We start from the raw sequence: 19,626 nt of genomic DNA, 5'->3' as shown, positions 1-19,626 counted from the left end.
ATTAAGCCGGCAAAAACTCTTTCACAGAGGGTCAGATAGGTTTGCACACACCGATGGTAAATAAAATCATTATTTAGATACTGGATTTTAAATATCATTGGGTTGTCAGTGTGATATTAATATCGGTTTGATGAAATGAAACCTTTTCAAGTAATAAATGTGCAAAAAAGTCAGCAAGGGAGCAAGTACCTTTTTCACAGCACAGTACACACACACACACGTACCACATACTCTATATGGATTGGTCAATTTAAAATCAGAGGCATTCATCTGCACTGGGGTTGGTGGTGTTCGTTGTCGCTACCAACATTAGTGTCGACTCACGTATACAGTAAATGTCATCAGACAACAAACTGCCTTTGCTCATGTGAGCCATGTTGATATGAATTGCAATTTTGCTTTTGTAATTACACTTATCTGTGGTTTGCAGGAATGGAAAATGAGCAAAGGTTTTGGTGGCAATTTGGTGGTCAGTTTGATTTTAATCAGGTCTATTTATTGTTGTGCCACTCACTAGAATAAACACGGATTTTCTTTCATGATTTATATCTTTGTGTTCTTATTCAAAGAGGACCAAAGTTAACACAATGTCTGACTTTCTAAAATGAATCCCACATTTTGACCACACTTGTTTCTTAATAGGATGGTGCTACATCCGTTTTCCTTTTCATCTTTAACATGTATTCAAATCTTAGCCAAGCTCCAAATGACTTCCTTTCATCCAAACTCTACCTATCAAACAAATCTGTACCAAACAAATCTGAACGTATGCCTCCTGATTGTGGGTACAACGCAATCATTCTGTTTATCATGATGCTTTGTTGCCTTGATAATCTGAGTTTTGGGTAACAATCATCATAGCATTACTGGCAGTCAGTCAGAAATTAATTCAATAATGGTAAACTGCACAGGCAATTTTCCATTAATTTGATGCGTGCGATAAACACTCCCAAACAGAAATAAATGCAGTCAGTTTTCATAATGTGTTCTTTCAGTAAACGCAATTGTAAGACATGCAGCCTCGGGAACAGCCTATGCCAGTCTGTTTATCTATTTGGATTGGGGTTAAGAGCACCCATAATGTTCTGTATAGCACCCATAATGTCCATACTCACAATGAGACAAAAAAAATCACTTGGAGTATTATGATGGGTATTGTTAAGAAATTAAATGTTTTTTTAAAAAAAGTCTCTAATGTGTGGATATTATTGTTCTACATTTGGTGAATTTAATCTAGTGGTAAATATGATGCATCATACATTTACTGTGCAGACTGCAGACATTGTGAAAGCAAATCACTAGCGAATCCATTTCTGAGCTTCAGCAAAATTCTGTTGAGACACTGGATTGCAAGTAAACACAATTCAGGAGGCATGACACGATTTTCTTTAAAGTTTTCAGTGCAAACTATGGTATTTTATTCATGATGTGGTTATGCTTTTTCAATTACACTCTCTTGGTTGTAAGGTGATATATACATCTCATGTTCAATGTGTCTATATGTACAACTACCATACCATAAAGCATCTTACCCTTTGGTCCCAATGGAAGCATGTCAAAAAGTTGGATACCATGTTCCAGTACACTCTTATTTTATTTTTGCTTTGCCAAAGAACAAGGGTCCATGGTTGGAATCTGACCATGAGAAGTTTGCATGTGTGGGTTTTCTTCTCGTCTATCCCATTGTCAAATACTGGAGGTGGTCTATATGTTAGGTTAATCACCATACAGTTTCTTAGCCTGATGTTAAATGGGCCACTCAGATAGAACATCACAAAATATGATTGAAATTTCGAACGAACGAATTCAACCAAAATTGAGCCATAACATAATTCCGAAAATTGGTATTGGGGTGACTGACAAATGGATCATACAAAATGTATGATATAAATGCACGTGTTTAAAAAAAAAAATGGAAAGGGGGTTGTAAATGTCTCACAATCTTCTCTTTCAACTGGAGTGCCAACTTTCTACCCCTGCCAATTGCTCATTTAGAGCTCGGTTAAATGGACCAGCGACGTGTTAAAATAAAAAGGTCATACTCCAGGTTGGGGAGCGCCTCCTGAACAAGACTTCACTTTACACACACAAAGGAAGTGGTCTTCAGCGGGCAGCTAATGACCGCTGGGGGCCCCTCTCGTCTGTGTTGGTCCTTGTTCAGAGAAGCAATGGGCGGGGATCCATTTGTCTGCTTTTGAAAAAAAAAAAAAAATCCAAGTCCTGCTGCGATGCGTGCTGCACAAGCGCACGCTGCACCGCGCACACACGAGAGCGCGCACGCACACTCGCACGCATTCCCACTTGCACACATTTTTTTCAGCATTCTTGTCACAGCATAACGTCTACTTCAGTTCAACGTGTGCATTGGCCCTGGAACTTCTAGAGAAACGGGGTTTTAAACTCCTTAAAGACTCTGGAATATAAAATCGCACTCTATTTTCTTTCCTTTTTTTCTTCCCATTTTCTCCTCCTCCTCCTTCCTCCTCTGGTTTCCTGTTACAAAGCCTTGAGAGGGAGTTGCGCGCACAATCCAGTTCCTCCGTAGAAACTAAATGACAGGATCAGAAGCCGTGATTTTTCTGCATCGTCCGGACATTTTATAGCAGAAGAGGGGGGAAAAAGGGAGGAAAGAGAAGACGGTGTAACATTGACGAGGATGTAGAATGATTTTTAACTAAAGAAACACACAAGAAACAAATTCGCTGTTGCGGGGAAGAAGAGGAGAGGGCTATTGGGGTCTATCGGCTTGAGGAAACGCACATCATCGCTACTACAATACGCGGAGGCGGAATAATGTAAGTTTTTATTCATGTTATGTTATATCATGCTGATGGTGACGAAGAAGACAGTGTTGTGTGAGTGTCCATTGTTGTGCTTCCATTCTGAAATTTTGACATACGTACATAACATTTAATTTTGAGTATTGTTTTTGCAAATGCTCTTTTTCGGTGGTTCATTGTGGTGCAACTTTATCTCCATTCATAGCGCAGTGTAAACAAAGCGCAGTGCGGTCAGCAGCAGTTGGTTGGAGAGAAAGCAACTCAGGAGTCTAAAATAGTCTAAATTCACAATAGTGTAGCTTTCTTGGATATCGTAACTGGTTCCTCGCCAGCGTTTCTTCTTAAGCGTCTGTGATATGATGTTAATCATAAATTTGAATTTCTGCGAACTTTTATGCGCTTTTGTTTTGCGTCAACAGTTTACTTATTGTGCAGATGCTTGAAGCTTTTAGGCATGTTGAAGGAAAGGTAATCATGGATTCATCCTGCACCTTTCAATCAACCCAGTAATATTGCTTTCAGCCAAATATCGTATGTAATGATAAATTGCATTATAGGTCCGCCTAAATCTTACACTTTTAAATTCATAATTTAACGACCTGTTGTCCCACTCTGGTATTTTGCCTTAATGAGGTAAGTATTAGCTTTGCTTGAGTGATTATTGTAATTAGTGAGGTGGAGGCAGGCGTCCACTCATGGACGGCAAGTAGCTTTTTTTTCATAAAGAAAAAAAAGTGGTGGCTTGGATTGGGGGGTCTCTTTTACAAGCCGAATGGTGCCAGTGCCTGTTAACTAACAGACAGCCTGGGAGGGGGTGGGGGGTTGTGTTTATGGGAGTCAGGAGGAAGACTGTCTTAATTTTATGGGAATTTACATTATATTTCCTGTGTGAATGAACCACATGTGTTTATTCCCCATCATTTGTTGTTGTTTTTTCCATAATTTTGTCAATGGATCAATGACAAAATTATGCAGAGTTGTTCAATTAGGATTTCATTTGGGCCAAATGTAGCCAGCCCATAGACATTCGTCAATCGATGGTTTTCATTGTCAATTTTATGTTTCAGTTTTCAAAATGACGTGTTTTTTTTCCAAGTATCTTACCACTACTCCTGTTTTTAGCCGCACCTCAAAACAACACCATCAGCTATGTGGGTAAACTCATTTATGGTATCAAACATTGGGATTTTTTAAAAATCTTGTGAACTGACATACCCTCTGCATCTCTTGAATGCAATTCAATTCAGGGAGGCTGGACCACTGGCTGGGGTGGGTTCTGGGCCGCATTTGGCATTAATTGAATAGTCGCGATATACAGTCTAGAATAAATGGCATAACAGTGGAATATTAGATGAAAGGTCCATTGGTACAATATAAGGCAGTCCTTTGTAGCGTGTGCATGTTCTTGCTGTGCTTGTGCGGGTTTTCCCTGAAAAATTTGGCTTCCCTCTGCATGATGGTTTTATTGAAAACTAAATTGTCTATATGTGTCAATCATTGTTTATTTATCCTATATGTGCCCTGTGTTGGCTGTTAACCAATCTTGGGCGTAGCCCGCTTCTTGCCAAAATGTATCCGCAATAGGCTTTAGCTCACCCACCACCATAATTAGGACAAATGCTATATAAAGTTAAGAAATGGATATGGAATATAAACATTGGACTGTGTTATATGGGTGTTAGCTTTAGGTTGACATTTGGATTGGGTGTAGCAGGGGATAATCCAATTGAAATTCTGTTTACTTACATTTGTATTTTATCAAGTCAAATTAAAGACCCTTAAAAATAGACATAATCCTTGTATGTGAATTTCCAGAGTAGATTATATTAGATTGAGGAAGGTTAACAGAGAATTTCACCAGGCTCTCCCTGTCAGCCGCATGATGCCCAGTTTGGCAGGAAAGCGTTGAAAATCAGCTTTCATCCACAACATTTATAACAAACACACATGCACACACACACACACACACACACACACACACACACACGCACGTGCACACACACACACACACACACACACACACACACACACAACACACACACACACAGGTAGCCCTTGGCCCCAGATGTTAATGACTCCATTGAGAGCGCAATAGGACTCCTACCGATGTGATATCTTCATTGTCGGACAGACAATGGTCTCCACATCCTGACAGCCAGCCTCCTTCCCATGTTCCCTCACATACCCTTTGTGTGTGTGTGTGTGTGTGTGTATGCGTGTGTGTGCGTGTGTGTATGCGTCTCTCTCTCTCTCTCTCTCTCTCTCTCTCTCTTTCTCCTCTCTTTCTCCTCTCTTTTCTCTCTCTCTCTCTCTCTCTCTCTCTCTCTCTCTCTCTCTCTCTCTCTCTCTCTCTCTCTCTCTCTCTCTCTCTATTCTATTTTGTCAAGTGGTTGCATAAAATAAAATCACCTGGATTCAGACATATTTTATAAATAGACAATACAATACATTGGCTTAAAATGTGTCGTGGTTGCCAGCGAATTGCAGTCTAATTGATTTAATTGAACATTTTGGTCAACTGTATGATGTGTTAAGTTAACGTGTACTAAAACGAGGTAAAATTGACTGGAAATGATGGTCGCAAATGGCAGAGGTTCTGTCATCTCAATTAGTTTTTACAAAGTTGTTGTAAGAAGGACAACATGTCATCTATGGGAAGTTGAGCTACTGAACCACATTGCAAAACCTCCCCCTTGCGTTCCACTCGGAATTGATATTCTGCTTGATGTGACACTGGAGGGCTTCAGAGCACTCATGAAAAGTTGCTTTTAAAAGTTGCCATTAAAATTCACATTAAAAGAAAAAGAGCTAACAGTTAAACACACATCCCCAATAATGAAATTGCACCATTGATTCACTTTATTTGTTCCTCCATGCGTATCATCCATCTGCCTTCACCAGTGTTGATTTTATATTTTCCGCAAGCATACACATGCTGTATGTGACCGAAATGTGTGTTTTGACACTGAAGGGTCAACATTGCATCATGCTTGCAACATCCCCACCATGCCAGATGTCCCCTGCCTGCTCTATGTTTAATTGTCATCAATGTGTCACATGCATCATGTCAACGCAAGAGATACTGGAGAGGCCACATGGCGAGCAGCTGAACGCGCTGTAAACTCCCATGATAATGGGATGATTCCAGGTTATGTAACTCAAGAGACGATTCACGTACAAGATCACACACAGAGGCCATTCAGTCCTTGTTAATGCTTGTTACTTATCTGTAAGTGAAGGATGCCTTGTGTTTTAAATGGTTGGAAAGGTTTTTTTTAGCACTTCCTTTGCCGAGCAACAGCACAAGCTCCCCGCAGTCAAAACAACATGATTGCAAGTTTGATGATGCGACTCATGTCTTCTTTCCTTTTCTTTTGAAAAGCCCTTTCAAAGGCAGATTAGATTTTGGTTTTTTTGCTTCTGTGTGTTTTAGGCTTACTGCAACTCTGATGCTGCCCCAATGGTATGACCCAGCTCAGTTTGCTGTGACACTTCACAGTGTGTGCTTATGTTTACGTAGCAAGTTATGGTTCATGTCAGGCCAGATGCAAGGTCTGGGGAGTTGAACAGATGGGTTGTATGCGTGTCAACCTGTGCGTGTGTGTGTGTGTTTGTGTATGCCTCAGGGTAACAACAGGAGGGATGGCTGGGCTGGGCTGGACAGGCAGCCTGATGTTTAGAAATAAAGGACCCCAAGCAGTTTCTGATAATGGTATTTGTCAAGGTGTGCTGAAAGTGCTGGCATCATTAGTGCTATTGATTCATTCATTATGATGGTGCATCAACTCCTTGGGCACGTACTCCTGTTCACATGTAATGAGATGCTGTAATAATATACTGTTTCCACTGACGTTGCATTAAAACTGTGTAGTCCACAGTGGTGATGTAATGCAATACTGACAGCTGCGTGTGATATTTCGATTATTTGTATTTAAACACTGATTGGGTAGAATATGCCACAAGTTATACTTTATTCAAATAAAAAGTTGCTTTGCCCTCACTCACAGCACACTTCACAAACTGTAAGTCCGCTCTGAGCACTTTAACGCCTGTTGAGACATTTCTGTCAGGCCGCTGGATGAATCCGGAGGGTTTTGGCAGGGGCTGTGATTGCAGTTGTTCCGAGACAAGAAGCTTTTGCTCCTCTTGCAACTTACCCTTCCCTTTGATCGCTCTCTCTCTCTCTCTCTCTCTCTCTCTCTCTCTTGCTCTCTCGCTCTCTCTCTCTCGCTTTCTGCCAGCATATGCCTCCATCTTTCCTCATGTTTTCCTCTTGTTTTAGCTCACTCCAAGTAGCATACTGGGGTCTTTTTTGCATTGCCAGAGAGTGAGCACTTAGCAGTTATAGAGCTCAAATTTAATTGATCAGACAAGTGCGCGGTCAGCGTGTTTTTGAAGCGAATACGCCTAAGGAAAGCGCTGTAATAATCCGTATGGTGTCTCTAATTGCACTGCCTGTGCTTTAAATGTCTCAGTAGAAGCAAATCAATTCAGTTGAATTAAATGAATTCTTGTCTCTATCATCTTCCAAAAGGCTTTTGTAAACGCCACATTATAGAGCATATGGCCGCAATAAATATTTGTCACTCTCTATGAATGATGCAGCCCAGCCCCTTCAGTGGCAATCAATAAATGAATAAACCTTGAGGGGGGGGACCTTTTTCCGGAAAGTCATACTGGTGGAAAATTCAATATGGTGCACACTCAGGGTCCTAAAGGCAAATCAGAAGAGCAAGTACACTTGGATGAACTGAATTATTTCTCCATTTGAGCATTTTTACAGGATAAGCCCTTTCTGAACTGCCGTTTCCCCTACTATCAGATCAGGATGATAGGTGTAATTTTCAAATTGTCACTATACTGTGGGGAGGAGTGTCACAATCCAGCTACTGGAGTTAGACACATTTGAATGGTTATTGGGACCTTCAGATGAAGCAAAAGAATCATGTTGGGGCAACTGATAGTGGCTGCACTCTTGCATAATGTATGAATGTTCGGATGGAAGTGGAGGAGAGGCCTGACCCACTTGTTTCTTACCAGCTGACCACTATTGGCCATCTGCTACCTACCAGTCTATTTTTTTCTCTCAACTAGACAGCATCACTTTTTTACTTACTTTACATTAATGCATATGCAGTGTCGTACTTAAGGGTCTTCGGAGACTGATTTAAGGAAGAATATAGAGCATCATAAATGTTCGCCTTTGCGAACAGGAGGAAGAGTACAAAGACAGTGACCTTTAAGAATGTGTGCACCCATAAATGTTCCAATTCATGTCTCGTTTGAATTTTCACTAAAGATGTGTGAAGTTATAAACCATGAGCCACCGGGTCATCTCATCAGCATTTTTGGAGTCATGTTGACATTACAGGACTTTCCAAGTCTTCAGGGCACTGCACTATTCACTTTGTACTAACTGGGGCGGTGAATGGTGGGCAAAATCTCTAGACCATTTATCAGGTGGGATCTCTAGGCTATCTGTTCTTGTTGTCATTGTTGTTGTTGAAAATGTACTTCAGAAGAAATAAAAGAGATGATGCAGTAGTACAAATTGGAACACATACGTGATCCAAATTGTGGTGCCCTCATTTACAGTGGTGCTTTATTCTAGATGGAAAGGCAGGGACGTCATCAAAACCCCACTTCTTCTATTTACAACATCCAACTAACAAAAAAAAAAAAAAAACATGGCTGACCATTGCTAGAAGAGAGTAGCCTCTTGTGTGGGAATAGTACCTTTTTTTGAATGTGTTGATTGAATGACAAAATTGTACTGTCTTAATGCAGATATTATATTACAATATGGCTGCATGGGCATCCATGAAGATTTTAGGAATCCATATTATATACCATTGTCTTTGTTAGGATTGCAGGTGATCCCTGCTGACTTTGAGCAAGAGTTGGAATACTGTTCATACTGGACTGGTTACCACTTAATCACAGACATGACACAGACAAATGACCATTCAGGCCCACATTCACACCGATGGACGATTAAGAGTCTTCAATTAACTCGCATTGTTTTGAGAGAAAAAAAAAAAAACTCTTGACTGTGCGGCAGATTGCTAAACCGCTACTTCATTGTGCTGCAGAGCCATTTGTATTAAATGGCAATAAGTAGGATAAGTCTTTTAGAGGATCTCGAAAGGATTGACTTCTGTACAGCTATATCGACTTCTGCTAGTCTAAAGGGACAAATTTCCACTTCTAGAATGCAGTCGGGAAAACAAGCAAAATTAATGGTGTGGTTTACAGACACATTGTTTAACCAACTACATGTTCTTTATTCATGTCAACCTGTCCAGTTATTTATGTCAATACATAAAGAGTATCTGACATTTATATACACACATGCTGTAGATACAGTGTATTGATGTTAATGACTTTTACTGTAAAATAAAATTTCTGGAATAGTTCAAACTGACATTAACCTTTACCCTTTTACCGTATTGAGTTGTCACTTTTTATATTGTGTTTCCCAGGTCTAGTCATTGTGGCTGTGATTGAAAACATAAAGTCTGATTCGGGGGGGGGATGATAAAATTCTCAGTGAGAAATCTTGTACTTGAGCCAACTGTGTTTCGGGGGCACTGTGTAAGGTGATCTGTTTTCAGAGCCCAGTGACTGCAAGTTTTGTATGCACTGACTCAGCAGATGTTTTGAGGCACAGTATCTACTATGTTTTTGTCTTCCTGTCTTATTATTATAACTTATTTTGGTTGTGGTGCTATGTGAAAGCTGTTTGGACCCTCATTGAATGCTGAGGTGCCTACTGTTTGGTCAGTGGCACTATTTCTTGTGTGTATTTTTGAATGCTTTTGCAGAGTCAGCTCATGCATTGTTTCTTAGATAATGGGCCTGGATAGGTACAGTCAACCAGTAGCGTGTGTTTGTGTGTGCGTGTGTGTGTGTGTGTGTGAGTGTGAGTGCGTGTGTATGCGTGTGTGTGTGTGTGTGTGTGCGTTTGCATGTGCATATATGTGTTCTTGGTGGTATCAAGAACATGGTATTTTGTTTTTATGACAGCTTTTTTGGCATTGTTCTCATCCAACAGAGCTCACCTTGACTGCCAGTGGGCAGGAAGTTCTGGTAGCAAGCTGAGCGTACCCACGTATTGTAATGCAGACTCTGTTCTGCATATACAACCCCTCCCATGCAATCGCCTCGTAAAGTTTTAAAAAGACAATAAAAAGTTATCCGGTGGCTCAGAGGCTAGTAAGCTACATCTTATCCAGGAAGGAGCTGCAGCAAGGCTAATGGCCTCTCTCCGGGGTAGGTAGTATACAGGGGCCAGTGCAGGGTTATCAGCTGCAGGAAGGCCCCTGCATGGCAGCTCTATTAGAGCTTTCATGAGCTTGAGTGTGGGCAAAGCTGAGCTCTGTGAAAGTGCAAGTAACTTTTGCCTTTCCAACCTGTGGTCACGTCTTCCTGTTTTAGCGCTCCCTTAAGTCTAAAAACACTTTTGACTTCTTCCCTATGATTCAATCTTAAGATTAAATACTGTGTGTTGCCTGTATTGGTTAACAACAATTGCTTAAAAATCCAACATACAGTGGAAGCACGACAGTTGCAGCTGGGGGTCACTGTACTTAATTCTAGTACTGCACTGATACAGGCTCTCAATAGGAGGTGACATTGTGTAAGATACTGGGGTTTATTTCATGTCAAGGTCAAGTGTATTTGTATAGCCCTAAATCACAGACAAGTCTCAAAGGGCTTCACATGTGCAAATGAATTCATCAAATTTCATTTTTTGTGAGTATGGTATCATTTCATGAAGTATTCGGTCAGTAGAAAATATGTATGTCTAATACGGTGTGGAGAAGGCGGTAAGGTGCATTCTCTCTGACTGATGAATGAGATTCCTCCTCATGTTTGAAAATATGGCAAGTCAGGAAACATGGGGAGCCACAAGCCACTGCTGCTTTTCTTCATTAAGCAGTAAGCGATACAGTGCTCACAGCATCTGCTGACCTGTCGCTGTCTCCGTGTCCTTACCAAGATTTATGAAACACTGCTACTTTTTGCTCCAAAAAATAGGTACAGGCTCAAATGTCGAGGCAAAGTGGTACTTTTTGTTGACAATGCCACTTTCTCACTGCTACTGTCTCCGTAACACTATAAAATCTTTTTCAGGGAAGCATTACCATAAAACACATTATTTATACAAATCTACACCCACACAGAATGTACAATACACACATTTATACTTGTATGATAAGCTATGCACTAGGAATACATTTTGCACTACATGATTTTATCATGTGATACCATTATTTGTGTGATTGAAGAATTGAAACCTTTCCAGAAACACACTAAGCACACCACATTTTAATACTGTAATTGAAACAAGTGGATACATTGAAATGTAACATTGAAATGTTTCTCATCCATACTTGTCCATCCATCCACTATCGTCCATAAAATATCCGTACTTTATCTTCTTAATCAGTTATTGATATATTGAATATTCTCAACTTTAATTATATCCTACGACAAAAGTCATGAGTCCAGTAAACCCTCACCAGTTTGTATTCATAAGATCAAATTGTAGAACAAGGCTTTAAACTCCAACCGGTTTTAAATTGGCTTCAGAAAATGGGCAGTTCTTCCACTTCAAAGCTTAATTGACTCATGGGTCAATAAGCCTATCTCTGCTTTACATCTTATTGTTGCCAACTTGAGTCCAGCACCCACATCTCTCTTGAGCTCAGCTGTGTCAGCAGCTGTAGCTATAAAAGTGCCATTGTTGAGGTGTTAGTCAGGTTTGTGTGCTGGGGAGGGGGAATGCAGGAAGAAAGACAGTCTTTCAGCCTTTATTCCACTGCTGACTCACCTTTGACCCTCAGTGGTCACACGTCTCTAGCCCTGCTCTTTTCTTCCAGTCCACTGCTCTGACTGTCCGAGGGGAGAGATAGATTTAGATAAATAAATTGAGAGACGCGGGACACTTGCTGGGATGAAGCCACAGCGATGACAGTGGAGATATAAAGGTAGAGAAAGATAGAAATAGGGAACAATATGGATGGTGGGAGAGTAAACAAGATTGGATTGAGTTGCCAGGTTAGTCGCAGCATGCTCAGAGAGGCACTCTGACGAATCAATATAAAAGATGGCATTGTTTTTTTGTTTTTTTTCTTGGTATTTTTATTTCTTAAAAAGATAGGGATTTCCGTTTCCGCTTTGCCTCGTGGGCGTAATCCTCACGTTCAAGAGAATTTTTAAAAGAAAACAGAAGTTGGTTTCTTCATGCAGGGGGTGGTAAAACAGACTCTAGTAAAATAAAGTGATTTTTATAACAAACTACAAATAAATCTTGTAATATAGTATTACACCGACTGGTCTTTTTGTGTCATGGCTGTGTCTTAGAAAGGTTTTCAAATAACCCGAATGTTGTGCCCATGAGTGAAATAGACGTCAATAGTAAATTAGCCAGCTAATGAGGTTTATATCTCATTGTATATTATGAAACCTCCGATTTGATTGGGTCTTGATTGGACTGACAATGGACAGACCGGGAACGGAAGCCTTTTCAAAGACGAGGACAGACGGGGATGGGGTGCGACTTTATTACAAATAAGGACGGAGGGACGAGGACAGGAGGGTGCCTAGGTTAGGAGCGAAGGATGGAAGACAGACCGGCAAAATTTGGTAAAGTGCTCATCTGTGGCTGCAGACCGGCAAAATTTGGTAGAGTGCTCATCTGTGGCTGCAGACCGGCAAAATTTGGTAGAGTGCTCATCTGTGGCTGCAGCTTCTGGAACACAGAAGAAAAAAGTCTCTGGGAAAACACATGCAAGAATAGATTTGACAGGGCACGCCCTCTTTCAGATGTCTCTCTACCCACAATGCAAATTGTTTATGAAGGTGCCCAAGTGACACACTTAGGTCAATGGGAGATTCTGTGCAGCCAAAAAAGTGTACAGCAGCGTGCCCTATTTTAACTTAGTACACGAGAGAATAAGCCTCTATATGAACAAAATTCAAACTCACCTTTTAGTCCAATAGAATCAGAGACTCGACAAGACCACCTCATCAAATTCTTGAGTATATCAAGACATTTTTGGATGCATATCTTTAGTAGTGCCAAATCAACACCTGGCTAAATAGAAGGAAGAGATGTTAAGAGTGGAGCCACAAAAATCATACAAGTCAGAAACATGACTTGCTGTGGTAACCCTTGTGAGGGGGAGACGAAGCACAATGGTATGTTTACTACTTTGTGGCAACGTTTTGGGGAAGGCCCTTTTCTGTTCCAGCGTGCCCCAGAACACAAAGCAAGGGACATAAAAGCATGCTTGGGTGAGTTTGTTTTGGAATGAGAGGATTGACTCCACCTTGTTCTCTATAAAACCCTGAGCAAGCTGCCCTTTTGTGTTTGACCTTGGTGACTCTTCTGAATAAAAGTTCAGAAAAATACAAATAGTTTTAATCATTTAAAATATTTGCAACTGTTGTTCTGATGTTATTGTTCCTGTATGTATTTTTTATGTTACATTTCAAAGTTATATATTTTCATGGATGTTCTGGGATTTTTCAATAATGTACTCATTTTTGATTGGTTGCATCTTTTGGTTACCTCATTTTTTATACATTGTTACTCTGTAGCGTTTTTTGTCTTGTTTTTTGTTTTAACATCCGGTGAACTAGTTTCCAATGACACACTTAGTTCACGGTGTTTCTAAAAGAAATATTTAATATCTCTCGTTCCTGACCATTTCGAGTAACTTCAACCCCTCGTTAATACTCATCCTGCCGTTTTATACCCCTAACCCTGGCATTCAACAAAGTTTACCATGCCATGTTTTTTGTATTATTTAGGTAAAGGCTTTTTAAAGAAGACCAGGAAGAAGGGAAAGGCAATCTCCTTATTGGAATTTAGAATGAAGCCGGGCAAGCTGTGGTAAATGCACAATGACGCGCACGTACACACACACTCACACACAACTCCTCTCGGCCTGTTTGTGTCAAATAATCAATAACGCTCTTAAAAAAGGCCTGAAACTAATAGGAAGAGACAACGGGCAAGAAATGGGGGTGAATATCCATTAAATGGAAACAAAGCCATCTTGTATTGTATCTGCTTATCAGTCCCTCCCCTCTTGCTATTTGAGTGTTATGAGTTAAAGGAGGCAGAATCTTATCAAATGAAATCAAATGAGTTCAGTTGATTCCCTTTTTAAGATGAGTATTTTTCACCCTTCCATCATTCTGTCTGTATTCATTCAGCTTTTACATATTTTGACTGCTTAACATCTTTGATTTGTGTACTAGGGTTAAGTTTCTTAAATAATTTGTGTTTTACTCCCTGTGGGAGATGGCCTCGCTTTTTAATTAATTGATTTTGAAATTGACTTAGCTGCTGTATGTGTGTTGGTGTGTGCGCGTGAGTGGGTAGATGAGAGACATGGTTGTATGTGAGTTATTTGCTGTTTTCTTCACCAAGCGTTCCCCTGACACATTGACGGATAACAGACGGAGAGCTGTGTGTTCCTCTGAGGGTGTGTCTCTCTACATGTGCAGCTGTCCACTGTAAGGTGGAAATAAATACAAAATTGCAGCCACTCATTCTGTATGTAAATGCTGGTAAGGCGTTGTGTGCTGAAGGAACTAATACAATTCATGTTGTGTCAGTATTTAAAGGTGACGGATTATGGAATTCAAAATTTTTAATTGCTTGTATACAAGTAGTTGTGTCTCTTAAGGGCTGTTTCCCCAGCTACCTCACAGGTTTAGCATGTGGCATCCGCCACAATAAAGATTTACTATTTAGAGCACCGGTGTCAAACTCAAGGCCCGGGGACCAGATACGTCCCGCCACATCATTTTATGTGGCCCGCGAAGACGAATTGTGCATCAAATTTGTGTGTCATTCTTAGAATTGCAAATTGTCTTCACTTTTAATAATATCTTTTAAAAAAGTATTTTACTAGTTTTTACTCATCTGATTTGAGAACGAGTTATTTGTCAGTTTGTTTTGTAGCTTTTACTATATATAGTATGAGGTGCTCATACTTTTATTTGGGTTGACAGTCATAATGGCCCTCCGAACGAAGCTATGACTACAATGCGGCCGCCAAAAAAATAAGTTTGACACCCCTGATTTAAAGTGCCAAAAGGCGCAATAATCAGCCAGGTTTTTAACTTTGGTCACAAAGCAATGCAAATTTGAGTTAAGATAAGCAATTTTAAACAAAAGAATCAGTAATTAGTAGCAGAAGTTTCAAATGCAACAGGAACTCTGTCCTCAACATGATTTATCCATTTCTTAATCATGTTTTGGGTGCGAGTCCAAGTTCTATTGCGTGTCATGGATTTTGTAAATTTCCCCAAAATACAAAATATATAATGAAATACAATTTATTAATGTTTTTTTTAATTCATAAAACATGTTTTTGAATTGGTGTGATTCATAGTCCAAAAATATGGTTGTTTGGCTTAAAAATATACACCTGTCTGGAATATTTGCACACATCAGACCAAGAATCTTTCAATGCAAGAAGTTGGCAATTTTTAAGATGGCACAAAAGAAATGATTGTCTTCAAATCAATCTGGAGGCCAACAACAAGAAAATTCTTTCCAAAGGGACCAGTGATGGATAAATATGACTCTCACGATTTGGTGCATTATTGTCGGTAATGCTCCCATTCCACCTTTGTCTCTTCCTTGTTTTTCATTACTCCATCCTGTGACTGTAAGCCGCACTGGTCATTTACAAGTAATCAAACCTAAAACTAAGTGATGCTCTAAATCTTTATCTGTGTGTGTGGACATATAGAATGTCAGAGACCTTTATTGAGACACCTGGGAGTTGCTGTCAACTGTGAAAAAATATTGCATAATATTGTAAGTACCTGAGCTCTTAGCTGTGTGTAATTTGTCTTTTGCTTCTGCTGCATGGGCAGTTGTGTTGTTCTCCATCTGCTGTGCGTTGTTATTGAACGCCTCATGTATTATGCAGAATAAACATAGTCCATTTGTAAGCTGCATTCTCTGTGGGTATTGCTTCAGGTTTAGGCTTCATGAAGATTGTATTGCTCTTTGTTGGTCCATTTGAACACTGTGGAACTGATTGTGGCTTCGCTGTGTGCTGCCAGGTCCACAAAGTCTGTCACACTGTTTTTCTCTCTGTTATAATATGTATGCATTTGCTTTGTGTCTGTGCGTGCCGCCTCCTTTGTTTTACTGAGCCTGCATGACTCTTTCTTTGTGATTGCAATGGGAAAGGGAATTAGCGTTTGTGCGTCCAAAGGCCTTTGTGCCTCTGTTGGTGAATATTTGTACCTGTATGTTTAACAAAAACATTCAGTAGAACATTCTAACACACACACATACATGCTCATGCTCACACACGCACACACGCACACGCACACACACACACACACACACACGCACACACACTTACAAACAACCATTAAGTCTAAATTACAAGCTGTTATAGTTTATGATGGTTTACATGCTTGTCGCATAAAGGTAGGCCAGCTGTTTCCTCATGACGCTTATGTTAACCTAAAACAATTTTGTTCAATAACTTCATAGGAAACTCTTCTTTGTCATTTATATGCACACATTTTTCTTTGGCTCTGTTTCCTTTTATCCAATGCTTAATTATGCCATCAAATTCAACAAAGAAGACAAATTAAGGTGCCAGCTCTTAATTATTTAAATCGGGCGAGCCAAGTTGGCTATTTTTGTCAGTCAAAGATAAATTTCACTCCGGCCCTAATTTGAACATTGTGGCCTTATGAAAGTGTAATTTGAAGATAAGTGTTGCACTTTGTTTTGCTCCTACATGACCACAAGAAGTCTGGCTACTTTTTTGGGGTAATGAAAATTTATGAGATATTTTATGAGTTTGTTTGTCTTGGTAATTTTGCAGCAATGTCTTTTTTGTCGATTTTCATTTGTTAATTACATATTTTTGGAAATAAAAGTCTTATTATTATTATTATTATTATTATTATTATTATTATTATTATTATTATTATTGCTGTGGATTGCTTTAAATGTGTGCTTGGAGGATTGCTAAACTTTTTTTGTCAAATCCCAAATTGTCCGACTTTAGTGGTGATGGAAATTTTTTTGGTAGCAGCACTACATAAACCATTAGATGAGATTTACAGCTGCACAGAAACCTATTGGGTTTCTTTTAAAGAAAGACAAACCGGCTATTAATATTTGCTTCACAGCAGCATTCGCCTTTCCCTTTTCCGATTCTATTTAACAAACTAGCGAGTTGCTGCTCTACAGTGAACAACAGGCATTCGCAGGCATTTTATAGGTGATCAATAAAGACCAAAAAAAAAAAGGGTAAGAAAATTAAGGCACAAATTCCTGCACAAATACTGAAAATTTATGTTTAAGTTTATTTTTCTCAAAAGGGATTTCTAGTGCATGCTGACACAACATCATACTGAGACAAATAGGCACACTAGCATTGTACACTGACAAAGTTATCATCAAACTCACCTTTGGATTTCCGCACAATAAAAAATGTACACATACAATACAGACAAATTTTTAACCAAAGTAGATTGCATGACCTATTTTTAGCTACATTAGGTCAGAAGCAGAACCATACTTTGAGTGATACTTTCTTATGTGCACAAAAAGAATTCAAGGATTGCCGGCAAAACGGTGCACCTCAATGAAGGTAAAAATACAATCAAAGAATTCATCCAATGTCAAAAATCCACCAGCTATTAGCAAAGTTATACTTTAACGGCTTTGGCCTGAGTCAAAAACAGTGAATAGTTGATATTTTAAATTAACAAACAAAGATTTCAAAAAACAGGTGGCTTCGCGACTGACACCTTCAGAAGTATATTTTCTAATGATAAATACAATGTTTATTTCTCATCAGTACATAAAAGAGGCATCGATTTTCTCAGCAAGAAGAAAATGACATATACATACAACTGAAAAAACAATTTCAGTGTGTAATGGCAAGCATAAAAGGAGAAGAATATTTATTAAAAGACTTGAGCAGGAAACAGCAAGAGACGTAAGTAGTTATAAAATGACCAAGAGGGGGAAAAAACCAATGCAAAAGACAGCAGGCTTTCTCCAAATGATGCATGCATGAAAACACATACACACACACTACTATAAAGTTTGGAAATTATTCACAGCAATCACAAAATCTTCTACTTTTCCCCCTTGAAGCTCATTCAATCTTTCCTGTGTGCAGTTGAGAGTTTATTGTTGAGAGCTTTTTGAAAGGGTGTTTTTCTTTGAACACACTCATTATCTCTTAATTCCAGTCAAATAAAAGATGAAATGACAGATCGTTTTATTGACGTCAATTTGTATCTGAAAGCTGCCAACATGTCGGTGTCGTTAGCCCACTGCTGGTTTGGGCTGTGTGCCGCTGATGTGGCTTCCATTAAACAGAGTGAAGACAATTTTCCATCTCCAACCGACTGCTGAGCTTTTGTTTTCAGTGCTGACAGCATGTGAGGGCTCCAAGTGAGCACCACTTTTATTCAGAGGCAGGTTTGCAAACACAGTGGGAATAGGGACCGTGAAAAGGAAAAAAAAATCTGCGTATAATTGATGAGTATTATAAATGCATTGAATTTAAAAAGCATTTTGGAAAAATCCATTGTCACATTAGCGGCAAAGGGGCAATCATAATATCTCACCACTGTGTTTCGTGTTCAACTGTCTCAACATAGAAGAGATGTCTCCTTTAAATTGAAATCTAAATTATCAATCATGCAATCTTAGTAGCAATAAGCTTTCACTTTGATCAGTAAGACATTGCTAACACATCAACACTAGGTTACAAATTTTCTTACTGCTATTTGAATTGCCACATACATCCTAAAAGGATGGCAGCAGTATTGTCTGGGTTAGTTTTTATTTTCTATCCTGAATTATAAATATAATAAATGTTGACCCCCTTTTCGACAGAAGTAGGTTTAGGGGATGGCTGATGAGAGAATGGAAACTAAATGAATTAAGTCTCTCTAATGTGAGACTCAATGAAAGGTCAAAATCATTCAATAAATAAATAAGCCCGAAAAACAACAACAACCACATAAAGTGACATGCAAGGACAGTTTTCATTATAAACACATCTTAATATTTATATTTTCTCAGCATATGTGACTGTCATGTACAGTATACAAAGCAATTATGCTTGTCAGCAGCATCTGCACCCTATAAAAGATACTGCGGTGAAAGCTGCTAGCCCATCTTGAAGAGGTTTTATTTGGTTTCAGTTTTTATGTCACGTTGGTGTAAATGTGGCTTCAGAGTTTCCCATGTTGACACAAGAAAAAAACATTTTTTTTCACTGACAAAATCATCTATACAACACCTTCAGGTTTTGTCCTATGTACTTTGAACATTCCTCCTCCACTGACACATGAACACATTATATAAGTGTATCAATATAATATTTTGTGCAAATGGATTTAACTGGTTTTGGCTACAACTTGGCAGCATGGTCAACATTTATGCATCTCATCTTCACAAGACCTTTTTAACATTGGCTGCAGGCCTGCTGTGCGATGTCATGACAAGATATAATCCTTGTTGGTCATGGCGCCTGGGCTGACAGTTGTTTACCAGTTAGTATGCTGAAGAACATGATGCTTAATGCTAATGCATGCATTCCTTCACTGTTTTTCAGGAGCCATCAAACCTAGAAACACATGTATGTAATTATTTATTGAGTCGCGAGAAAAAAAAAAGAAATGTCATTAAAATAGTGTTTTGGAAAGTCGTCGTAGCACAACTCATTTCACTGACAGTGAATGTCAGCTGATTTGTTTGGTTTCTTCCCATCTAAACTCTGCCATCGAAACCAAATACGAGACACTATAAAGCAACTTTGGT

The 19,626-nt window shown here is 39.3% G+C and overlaps 1 protein-coding gene across 4 annotated transcripts in view; it reads left to right on the top strand.

Annotated features, from left to right (window-relative positions):
• Positions 1–2,273: 2,273 nt before the first annotated feature.
• The window catches only part of sema4c (sema domain, immunoglobulin domain (Ig), transmembrane domain (TM) and short cytoplasmic domain, (semaphorin) 4C), a 76,514-nt gene continuing 59,161 nt past the window's right edge, over positions 2,274–19,626 (top strand). The window contains exons 1-4 of one of the 4 annotated variants that reach the window (XM_049762899.2): positions 2,274–2,795; positions 13,602–13,683; positions 14,227–14,281; positions 15,560–15,627. The gene's annotated coding sequence lies outside the window, so the exon portion shown is untranslated. The remainder of the gene's footprint in view (positions 2,796–13,601; positions 13,684–14,226; positions 14,282–15,559; positions 15,628–19,626) is intronic. The other 3 variants (XM_049762897.2, XM_049762895.2, XM_049762896.2) reach the window with 3 other exon arrangements.

The sequence above is a fragment of the Syngnathus scovelli genome, chromosome 3, assembly GCF_024217435.2.
Source record: "Syngnathus scovelli strain Florida chromosome 3, RoL_Ssco_1.2, whole genome shotgun sequence".
In the NCBI taxonomy this organism is placed as follows: Eukaryota; Metazoa; Chordata; class Actinopteri; order Syngnathiformes; family Syngnathidae; genus Syngnathus; species Syngnathus scovelli.
This window is presented reverse-complemented; position numbering and strand designations above follow the sequence as displayed.